This window comes from Aethalodelphis obliquidens, unplaced genomic scaffold (assembly GCF_003676395.1).
Source record: "Aethalodelphis obliquidens isolate GAN/ISIS:26980383/991018 unplaced genomic scaffold, ASM367639v1 scaffold6, whole genome shotgun sequence".
Classification (NCBI taxonomy): Eukaryota; Metazoa; Chordata; class Mammalia; order Artiodactyla; family Delphinidae; genus Aethalodelphis; species Aethalodelphis obliquidens.
The window spans coordinates 46,433,985-46,446,462 of NW_020837950.1; positions in this window are offsets into that span (position 1 = coordinate 46,433,985).

Here is a 12,478-nt window from a genome sequence, read left to right on the forward strand (position 1 = left end):
ATATCAATTTTAAACTGGTATGAGAAATTCTCATTTATTTACTATGTTTCTTATTCAAACAATGTCTGTTATTACCTGTTTATTTTCTGAAGATGGAGTTGGGGTTATGCTAAAAGCAAGTATCTGATTTATTCTTAACAGTGTCTGAAGAAAAATTACTTTAACATGGAAGGTAAGTCCCTATTTCTTGACCTTTAAAGTGGACACTTGCCAAAAATGGTAGATTCTTGATAGTACTACGTGCTGTCGAGGGTGTTCAGAACACGCACTGTCAGTGGTAGTGAAAGCTAGTGACTTCACCTGGAAAGCAATCTGGCAGCCTTTTAATCATTTTAAATACACTTATCCTTTGACCACTTATTTACTAGATATTGCATGAGCCTGTGATCTTCTGAGCTCGTGGGAGTCAGGGGAAGAAGAGAGACAGGACTTCTGCTCTTTTGAAGCTCACCTTCCAGAGCAGAAGGCAAAATAATTTCATAAAGGTGACGTCCTAAGATTAAAATTAAATAGCATCATCTGAAGACATGGGAGTGCTCATGTAAAGCTCCAAAGGCTTCACTGAGAAGGTGACTATGTGTGTGTAAAAAATTAATACACAGAAACCTCAATTAAATAGAGTCAGGAGACCAGAAGGGGGAGCTCTCCTGCCCCGGGACCACAGCAGAGTGCAATAGGAAGAAGAAAGACTTCTCTTTTTTTCCTGGCAACTACTCAATCAATGAAAAGCCATGGACGCTTTGTTTACTACTGCCCTCCCCACTTCCTTTTCCCCTCTATCAGAGTGTTTTCCTTCTCTTTTTCTGTGATGACTTGCATGTGGTTTGTCATGGCTGCACACCAGGAATTGCAATTCTCTGTTGATCCTGGATAAACCCACCTTTACTGGAGTAATAACCACCAGTCTATTTGTTTTTGATCAAATAGTTGAAACCACAGTGACAAAGAGTCAGCTACCTTTTGCAGAGTGTTACAAGAAGCAAGAGCAAGTACAAATGCCCTAAAGTAAGAAATGAGTTTGCAGGACTGAAGACAAAAGGCTGGTGTGTCTCCAGGTCATAAGGAAGGAGTGACTGACAGGTTGGAGAGGCACGCAGGGGTCAGGTCTTGACTGACTGGTAAATCAAGATAATTGGATTTGATTCTAACTGCAGTCGGGTGGGGAAAATATTAAACGGAATAGCAGGATAAATCCTAGTAATTCCACTACTAGGGACTTACTCTGTGGATACACTCACAAAGACAGTTTAGATATATGTATAAGATGTTGTTCAGCACTGTTTGTAATAAGAAAACACTGGAAATAATAGGGGGCTAACTAAATGATGGCTAATATTAACTAAATGATGGCAAACTCTTATAATGGAATATTATAAAGCCTTTTAAAAAGAAATGGTTCTGGGGCTCCCCTGGTGGCACAGTGGTTGAGAGTCCACCTGCCGATGCAGGGGACACGGGTTCGTGCCCCGGTCCGGGAAGATCCCACATGCCGCGGAGCGGCTGGGCCCATGAGCCATGGTCGCTGAGCCTGCGCGTCCGGAGCCTGTGCTCCGCAACGGGAGAAGCCACAACAGTGAGAGGCCTGCGTACCGCAAAAAAAAAAAAAAAGGTTCTGTAGGTTGCAATACCCAAAGAGCTTCCAGAAATTTTTTTAAGGAAAATTAAAAAACAAGGCACAGGATATTTTGTATAACGATACATTAAGAAAAATATTTACAAATGTACAGTTTTTTTGGGGGGGTGGGGAAAGACAATTTGTTGGTGATGTACATATCTGGGGAAAGACCTGGAAGCAAACTAAAGAGAGCTCCTATCGTTTATTTTTCCACAGTATTTGAATTTTATGTTATATTGTATTCCATTAAAAAAAAAAGTCAAGAGAGGACATTCCCTGGTGGTCCAGTGGGTAGGACTATGCGCTTCCAATGCAGGGGGCCCGGGTTTGATCCCTGGTCAGGGAACTAGATCCCGCATGCATGCCGCAACTAAGATTCTGCATGCCGCAAGCAACTAAGATCCATGTGCTGCAACGAAGACCTGGCGCAGTCCAATTAATTAATTAAATATATATATATATATATATATATATATATATTTATTTTAAAAAGCTGTATGGCCTTAAAAAAAAAGAAAGTCAACAGGAGTTAGTTGAGTAGCGAGATAATGGGTTATTTTTCTATTGGAAATAAAATATTTTAAATGGTGATTTTTCTATATTTATTTTACATTGCAAAACATACACTAAGACATGGCTATTTGCTTAGATCTTCTTTTCTTGCAGAGGGGCTATAGAAAGTTAGGAAAGATGGAGGGGAATGTTGGGAGGGTGTCCAGCAACACCACTAGGAATTTTTATGAAAAGATTTATTGTGTGTGTCTCTGAACATAACCAGGTAGGTAGTTAACATTGAATATAAATAACTGGGGCTCAAAAAATAACAGTTAATTCATATTTAGTAGTAAAATTTTCAAAATTAGTTCAGAGAGTAAGGAACATTTGAAAGACAGAAATTTATTGCAAAGATGAATGACTGCTAAACAAAAGATCTGGAGTTTTGTCCTGACTCTACTCCAGACCTGGCTATTGGATCTTGGGGAAAGTATGTCGATCCTTTCACTTCCTTTTCTATATATAAAATAACAGTACTGGGCTGGATGATACCAGCTCAGAATTTCTCTGGTACAGGCATATGTTAAAATACACTCACTGTTTCTGGCCCTGTCTAACACTAACCTAATTTTCTAGATCTCTATTCCATAGGTGAGTTTAGCCAAGCTGAACCATTTCACATCCTCTGAACATCTTAAGTTTTGGCTCCTTTTGTCCCATCATTCCCTCTGCTTGGAATACCCTTCTCCCTCCAACCCCCCATTTCTCCCTGTCAAATTCAGTCCATCCTTTGGATATTCACAGGCTACTCCCTACTTGAGGCTTTACCTATTCACAAATAAGATCTCTTGCTCTCTCACCTCCTAAACTCCTGAAGCGCTTGTTACCACAGCTCTTAAGCCCTTAGCCATGCTCTACCTTGTAGGAGATTATAAACCTTAAGGGCAGAGACAATCATTTCCTGACTGCCTTAGTTTCATAGGGCTGCTGTAACAAATGACTACAAAAAAACCATATAACCCCTGAGTTCTATAGCTCTGTTTCAACAGACCTAGATATTTCTAAACTGGAAGACAAACCTAAAGTAGGTGAACCTGTTTTTCCTTGAACTCTGATTCAGTTGATCCCTTTAGAGATGCAGGAATCCAAGTTATAATTTCTTCATGTACCTTCTTTGATGCCACCAAGCTGGCATTAGTTCTGGGCAAAGGGCACAGGTGGAAAGGGACTACACCTCTCGAATACAGTCGTAAGTTGCAGTTTTATTCTGGCCCCACTTACAGAGGTTGGCAATACAGGGACCACATCTGATTTTTGTTCCTGCGTAAGCTTTGCTAACCTAACTGGAGATAGTTTCCAAAAGTTGGAAACCATACTGATTTGTAAGAGAGAAATGCTTTTTTGTGTTCTTAACATTGGAAAAAAAAACCCAAAAAACAAAACAAAACTCATCCACAAGCTGCCAGAGAGAAAAATCAATATTCAGTTCCTGATCATTTTTACCTTCTTTTTCTCTTTCTTTTCATTTTCTCTTTAGGCCTCTCTGAAAATTATAAATTTTAGGAAGAATTTTTTTCTCAAAGACACAAATTTATTTACCAACCAAAGAGGCCAAGGAACCTTTAACTTTTCTGACAGAACCAAAGTGGCTCTTCACCTCCTCACAAGGTTTTTGGTTGGAACGGGAAGTTGGGGCCCAGAGTCTCTCTAAAGACCCTGGCAGGGCAGAGGCCTCCCCTAAGCACTGGGAGGAACAGGCTGAGCTGGGCACTCGCCTGCTTCTGCCACCCACTGCCCTCCAGAGATGCTCTGTAGGTGCCTAGGGTGGCATTCTCAATCTCCCTATCATGGTGCCCCATCAGAGTCCAAAGTATCTTCTTCTCTTGCCCCCAAAGTATCTTCTTCCCTTGCCCCCAAAGCATCTTCTTCCCTTGCCCCCAAAGTGTCTTCTTCCCTTTGCCCCCAAAGTTTGGGGTGTGTCTGAGCCACCTCAAACCCCATCCCAAGTAGACCTGTCCTAAAAGATCTCATCATAGTGACCAAGACACCTTATTAATCTTGTAAGGGACTGAAGGAAATATAAAAGATATCAAAATTGTATGTAAATAAGAGACGTACAAATAATTATGTAAAAATAAACTCACACTCCAAAATAGATACCTACAAAAGTTCAATTAAATGAGCCATGAGCACCGCAGTTCAGAGGAAGAAACTTGATTTAAGAAAATGTAATAAGGGAATGTGATAGGTGTTCAAAAGTCCAGTTTAACTCTGGGGCTTTTACAACACTGTGAGCATGTGCCTTCCACACGGCAGATAGTTTCTGTCTGAAACCCTCTGAGTTTGTGAGCCAAGACTTTTTACTTTGGGAATAGCAAAGGGCAATTAAGGTCCAGGGAATGAGTTTTTCTTGGCCCTTGGAGCATGTCTGGGAAAGGAGATCAAGGAGGTAATGGGCTCCTATCTCTCTTGAGTTTTCTTTTTTCAGATGTATTCTGATAAACTTCCCCTGTTTACGTTCAACACACAGAATTATCTGGTAGTACAAAGATGTATTTGAGATAGAAATGAAAACCTAAAGAAAATTATTTGATAATGAAAGCAATTTCTCATTATTGCTATTAAGATCAAAGTGCCCCTGGAGGACAACTGGGCAATCTGCAGGCTAAGGTAAGCCTAGGGCTACTTTAACATTATTATTAGGATTCTCTCTCTCTATATATATATATGTATGTATGTATGTATTAATGAACTTGCTGTTAGGAAATTGCATTTACTCATTATCTGTGTTAGTAGAAAAGAGGAGATGCATGGAAATATATAATGATGAATATATTGCCTTGAATATTGAACAAAGAAATACCCAGACCCTCTCCTACTATCCCTCTGATAAATACTGGTCCAAACTATAAAGGAGGCCTCAAAAAAGGCCTGAGTCTCAGTGAGTCCCTTTCCCACCACGATCCAAATCTCACCTGTCAGAGGCACGTGGCAGGACAGGAGACTGTGGCTCAGCCTTTCTCTCATGTAAGGTTTAGGAGGGTCTTTACCACCTTATAACTTGGGCTACAACAGTGAACACTGATTAAACTCCTAAAGACTATCTTTTCAGCCTGTTCCAGAGCAAATAACCTAAAGGAACAAAAACAAAAACAAAAAAGCCTCAGATATCTTGATTATAATGAAACTATGAAGAGTATTCTATCTCGTCTCAGTATTAATAATTGTGTCATCTTAGGTAATTGATTTATTATAAAGAATAATGTGAATTATATCTTCACTGTTAGAAAACTTGGGGGCAAATCTGGGACTCACCCTTGTAGCAAGTTTTTAGCTTAATATAATACACATTTTAAATCTTATTCCCATCTCCATCTTATAATCTCACCCTTATTACCTAGGAGGCAGGGTTCCCAGGGCCATTATGTATAATTTAAGTTTATAGGCAACATCCCTTTCGTGATTAACTTGTAATAGGATACAAAGATTCGTCCCTATTACACTTTGGGAAACCCCTTAATTCCATGTGGACCCTGTCAATCATGGGGCTGCACAATTCTCTCTCTTACCTGTATTTCCTTCTCTGAAAATGAGGATTAAATACACTAAACGGCTTAATGGATAATCTATGTAATGTGACTAGCACAGCGCCTGGGAAAATAACAGGCATGATAATCACATTATGCCCTTTCCTCACATCCCTGCAGCACAAGAGGGGTGTAGAAGACAAGAAAGGCAAGCCACTACCATGCTAGAACTGGGGAAATACTGGGGTCTGGAGAGGTTGAGTGGCTTGTGCAAAGGTATTTGTTCTCAGAGCCTGTTCATTTAGAAACAGGGAAAGCCTCATACTGGAAATCACTGGTGCTCGTGACTTAGCAAAGTTTCCTCCAAGAGAACAGTAAACTGAGCTTTAGCTATGATCTGGGAGAGCAACTGCCACCCTGTCAACTTTCATGACCTCCAGGGCCACTTGGTGTATTTAGATCCATGAGCTCCACAAACATTACGTTCTTTAAAAAAAGAAAAGCAAACCCCCCACAGTTTTATTGTAAAGCAATATAACATTATTAAAGAAAAAAAAAACTAAAAAAAAAACTGGTTGGAGGATACCTCTCATAAGGCCTGCCTGCTAACAGACTCTGTGTTTGTCCCTTGCTACCTGGGTGATCTGGGCAAATTATTTATCTGTCTGTGCAATGTTCTCATCTAAAAAAAGAAAAAAGAATAACAGTACCTACTTCATAGGACTGTTAATGAGGATTTGTGAAAGGGACCAGGAACAGTGAGCAGCACATACATGTTTGGTAAATAAAGAAAAATAAAAGCAATAACTCTCTGGTGTAGAATAGGTGACATCTGGGCTGAGACTTGAAGGAATTTATTTTGCAGAAAAGGTAAGAAGGCATTCCAATTTCTAATTGGAAAGAAAAGCACTTGCAAAGACATGGAAACACGATGATGATGATGGTGATGACCATGATAATGATAATAATAGAAAACCAACTACTGAAGATAGACTATGTACCAGACCCTTTATATACTGTTCCTCCTTTAACCTTATTAACAACTCTGCAGTGCAGGTTTTACAATATAGTTAAGGACCCTAATGTTTAGATAAAATGATGAGAGGCAGAAACAGGCACACAATTCCAAGTCTGGCTGAAGTTTTTGCCCATGCTTGGAGAATTTCAGTTCCCCTTAAACCTTGGGTACGGGAGGCAGAATGTCGGGAGATAAACTAGAAAGCTGGCCAGAAGACAAATCTTTCGTTGTTGTTGTTTGTTTTTCTTTTTCATCTTTGTTAGTTTAGTGCCTTTATTTTTTTTTTTTTAATCTTTATTGGAGTAGAGTTGATTTACAATGTTGTGTTAGTTGCAGGTGCACAGCAAAGTGAATCAGTTATACATGTACATATATCCACTCTGTTTTAGATTCTTTTACCATACAGGTCATTACAGAGTATTGAGTAGAGTTCGCTGTGCTACACAGTAGGTCCTTATTAGTTATCTATTTTATATATAGTAGTGTGTATGTGTCAATCCCAATCTCCCAATTTATTCCTCCCCGACCCTCCCCACTGGTAACCATAAGTTTGTTTTCTACATATGTTTCTGTTTTGTAAATAGGTTCATTTGTAACATTTTTTAGATTCCTCATATAAGTGATCTCATATGATATTTGTCGTTCTCTGTCTGACTTCACACAGTATGACAATCTCTAGGTCCATCCATGTTGCTACAAGTGGCATTACTTCATTCCTTTTTATGGCTGAGTAATACTCCATTGTATATATGTACCTCATCTTCTTTATCCATTCATCTGTTGATGGACATTTAGGTTGCTTCCATGTCTTGGCTATTGTATCAGTGCTGCTATGAACATTGGGGTGCATGTATCTTTTCGAATTATGGTTTTCTCTGGATATATTCCCTGTAGTGGGTATTGCTGGATCATATGGTAGCTCTATGTTTAGTTTTTTCAGGAACCTCCCTACTGTTCTCCATAGTGTCTGTACCAATTTACATTCCCACCAATGGTGTAGGAGGGTTCCCTTTTTTCCACACCCTCTCCAGCATTTATTGTTTGTAGACTTGATGATGGCCATTCTGACTGGTGTGAGGTGATATCTCATTGCAGTTTTGATTTGCATTTCTCTAATAATTAGCAATATTGAGCATTTTTTCATGTGCCTCTTGGTCATCTGTATGTCTTCTTCGGAGAAATGCAAAAGCCCAATCTTAAAGGATCCTGTGGGTCATTTTGATTTTAAGCAATTTGTACCTTATTCTTTATATAATGAGGAGCTTCTGAGGAATTTGTCTGCTACGGAGTAATATAAGTTTTGCAATTTTGAACAATTATAGAGTCAAGAAAGCATTGTGGAGGATGGATTTTTAAAACAGTAGTCTGGGTTGATAGAGCAATTCCACTGTTATTGAGTATATACCCAAGAGATGTGAAAAAAAGTGTTCAAAGAAAAACTTGTACACGAATGTTCATAGCAGCATTATTCATAATAGCTCCAAAGTGGAAGCAACACAAATGTCCATTAACTGGTGAACAGATAAACAAAATATGGTATTTCCTTCAATGGAATATTATTCATTCAGAAAAAAGAATGAAGTAGTGATACATGCTATAACATGGATGAATCTTGGAAATATTATGCTGAGTGTTAGATTCCAGTCACAAAAGATCTCATGTTATATGATTCTATCTATATAAAATGTCCACAATAGGCTAATATACAGAGACAGGATTAGACTGGTGGTTACCTAGTGCTGGGAAGCATAGGTGTCCGGGTGAGAGCTAAAAGGTATGGGGTTTCTTTTGGGGGATGATGGAAATGTTCTATTGACTGTAGTGATGGTTTATATAACTCTGTGAATATACAAAAAACCATTGAATTGTATACTTTAAATGAGTGAGTTATAAGGTATGTGAATTATGTATCAATAACGCTATTACAAAAAGAAAAAAAAAATAGACAGGCTGGATACCAGCATTCAGAAGGGGAGTGTTGAGGAGGAGAGAACTAATATTTTGGATAGCCCTAACAGATGACAAGCAGGGAATAAAGCTTTTCACATAGATTATCTCATTTACTTTAATTCCTACAACATTCTCATGCAATAAGATTTTTTTAAATCTTCAATTCACAAAAGTACAAAACTAGGCTCTTTGTGATTCTGTCCTTGGCATTTTCTGGAACATAATGCTTCCATGTGGATCCCTCCCCAGAAAGCTTATTTATTTTGTCCTTCATTGGGTTTTTATTTATTGCTTTTTTCTTTCTCTATTCTAATGAGTTGTTGTTTTCAATGGTCACTCGAGGTTCTTTTCTAGGGCATTGCCCCATTCAAAGCATATCATTATTCATTCAGACTTTGGTGTTCGCATACAGATGAAATCCTCTGATACTATGCTAAAATGGGTTTTGGTTTTCTTATAGTTTGTGAAATAATTTTCTGTTGTCCTACATATGAATGGGCCCAGCATTCTTTGATCATTTTTCTTTCCTTCCAGATTATGAGTGCCATCAGAGGTGAAATAATTGCAAACAATTACAATGCAGTGTAAATGGGTAGTAGGGGTTATAATAGATTGCTCCTTCACTTACTATGTGCCAGGCACTGCTCTAAGCTCTTTACGCATATTATCTCAGATAGGAACTCAATAAATATTTGTGGAATGAATGTTGTATTTGAAGAAGCTGGAGGCTTTGGAGAGGGATTCAGGAATGACTTTATGTGGCAGAGGATATCTGAGCTGAGTCACTGAGAATTGGTAAAAGCTTACTGTACGTAATGGTAGAGAAATGCATTGTAGACCAAGGAACACTTCTGGGGAAGAACTGAGGTCAAGATCATTGATACAAGAGAAACCTGAATTTAGTTCCTGCTTGAGTCTCTCACTAACCATGTTATCTAGAATTCCTAAACTCTTCTAGGATTCAGTGTTCTCAACTGTAATATAGGATGGACAGAACCTATCTTTTAGGGGTGTTGTATAAAGAGTTTAGAAGAGTATCAGGCATAGAATTCTAAGTGTACATTAAACATTCTTCTTAAACCTCAAATTAGATTTTCTAGATATATCTTCCTGCTCCTGAAACACTTTAGTGACTAGGAAACATATCTCCTTGGGAAACATGCCTATTTTTACACCCATCTATTTTTAGTAGATAGAAAAGGCTCAGTAGTAGTTATTATTATTTCCAAGCACGGCAGTTGTCTGGAAAGAATGGATTAAGGGTATCAGTGATGAGATGGAGACAAAACAAAACAAGAGCTGGTAAGGTGAATGTCTTTGTCTGTCATGTTAAGGGATTATGGTTCCATCTTTAGGTCAGTGTCAAAAACTAAATGCCTTTAGAAGACAGTTTTCGCTGACAAATGAATCAAGTAAGCAGGCTATTAAAAATGGTGCTATGTTGACCTGGACACACCTTGTATGCATATTAAATAAATTGAAATGGTCTTCACACCTCAAAGGATCTACTTTTTCTCATTTTTTGAATGCATTTCTATTTCAAGTCTATCTTTGCTTTTCCTACTTGAACAGAAACACAGGTATAAGAATATTTCACTTTCCTCTTAACTTAAAAGAAAACAATACCACAAAAGTGGTGATAAATGGTAACCGATACTTGGCCCATGTGGAAAGACAATAAGGCATGGTGGGGATTGTGCTGAACTTGAAAAGTAGGTCCCATCTAAAGAAGGCAGCAGTTGCGCAGCTCTGGCCACCTGTGGCCTTGTTTGAATGCAGGCCAGGGTTGGCCAGATCTTTAATTTCTTTAAAAAAAAAAAAAAAAAAAAACTAACAAAAACTTTAATATGAATTGTGTATGACATGTTAAGATTTTTAAACATTGGCCAGAAATTAATTTTCAGTCTGCAGAGGAGGGGAGTCACCAAAGCAGCTTGGGGGGTGGGTCACAGGATCAGATATGAATTTCTGAAAAAGCACTGAGAGAGCAAATTAGAGACTGGACTGGGGACTAGAAAAGGATTTTTATGGTTGAAGAGAATAATATTGAAGGCTAATTAAGGTCATGACAAAGTGGAGAAGAGAGCACAGACTTGAGAAAAAAATCTGAAGTGAAATGTTCGAGATTTGGGACTCCTTGGAAGACAGAAGAACAAGGAATCAAGTGATCCCCTTGTTTCGCTCCTGAATGGTGCCATTAGCGAAATCAAAGTCATGACTAGGCTGACAAGCCTTTTCTACCCCTAGTATGGTGTCCAAGAGCCGACTGTGGGAAAGGCAAGTGGGAGGAGCAGACCCAAGATGGTACCTCCATGGAGATGGTGAAGGTTCAGAACACAAGCTCTTCTGTATTGGGGGATCAGGAAGGATCTCCCAGAAGAGAAGCTACCAACTAAGAGCTGATGGGTGGGTTGGAGCCCCAAGGCCATTCAGTGTGACTGTTTCCTCTTTAACTCAGGAGAGCCCACAAAGGCTGTCCATCCTTTGCTTACCCTGACTTCTTCCCTTTGTAGCATATGATTCTCTGCCTTTCCTGTCTTGCCCTACTGGGACTCAGTGGGCACCTGAGCTGCACTCTCCACGACTCATAATCCCCTACGAATCTGCCAGAGGCTCCTGCCATACAACCTCCTATTCAATCTGGGGAGGGCCTGGGAAGAGGCAATCCTGTTAGAGCCTCATAGGTTGACACTTTATTAAACAAATCTCTCAGTTGCTCTGATCTCACTTAGGACTTACCAGCCTAATGTAATTTTTCTCTCTAAGCCTTCTCTCTCTGATATTGTGAAGTTCTGTTGGACCTACCTGTGCTCTCACAGGTCACAGAAGATGATGACCCTCTGCTCAGGGAGCCTTTCCTTCCCTCAATGACTGGAAGAAGAGGCTCATCCCTTTCCCACCTGTAAGTCATTCAGGAGCAATGCCACCCTTCAGCCCAGATGAGCCCAGAGAGGCACAAAGGTCTAAGCCCTAAAGAAAGGTGACTTCATTTTGTTTCTCTTCTGAGGTGTTTTGAAATAATTCTGCCAATATCCAGTAAACCTCTCTGGCAGTGTGGCAGAATGAGGAAGGGCATGAATGACCCTGAACTTACAAGATTCTTCTCTGGCTTTAAAAGTACCCATATTTCATCCATGTAACTCATCCATGTCTAAGGACACAGGTCCTTTCCTTGGGTGACTGTAAGGCAAAATAATTTGAGTAGAAGTAAGGGTGGATCTACAAGGCACAAGGGGCTTCTGGTTTGGACTTACTGCCATACACAACTGTAAACACAGTGTCAATTTACTGAGTGCTTAATGTGGCAATAGGATAAGCAGCTTACATTTATTATTTCTTTTAATTCTCACAACCAGCTCGTTGTACTATCTTCATTTTATCGATGACGAAGTTGATGTTCAAAGAGATAAATGACTTACCCAAGGACACAAACTTGAAAAGTATGAAACTTGGGATTCCAATTCAAGCCCTTTCGCATCAAAAGATTATGTTTTATTTCTTCCATGACAACATGCATGCTAAAAATGTATTCCTCATCTACTTATTCAGTCATTTTACATTCACAGAGTATCTGCCAAGTGTGGAGCACTGTTCTAGATACTGGTTTTTTGGAGATAAAGAGCTTCGCCTGCTGCATCTGGGTGATTTGATATTAAATCTCCTCAAATAGGGAAAACCAGTGGTTGCCAAATGTTTTATTGTACATTTCTGTCAGTTAAAAAAAAATTAGTGGGCATTCCTCTCATATATATTTCTTTTTTAAAAATTATATACAGGTACGACTGGTACATATTATGTTCATTTTATAAAATATTAAAAATATCAAAATTTAAAACAAGAGGAAAATTATAAACATAAATTAGATTTTTAAAA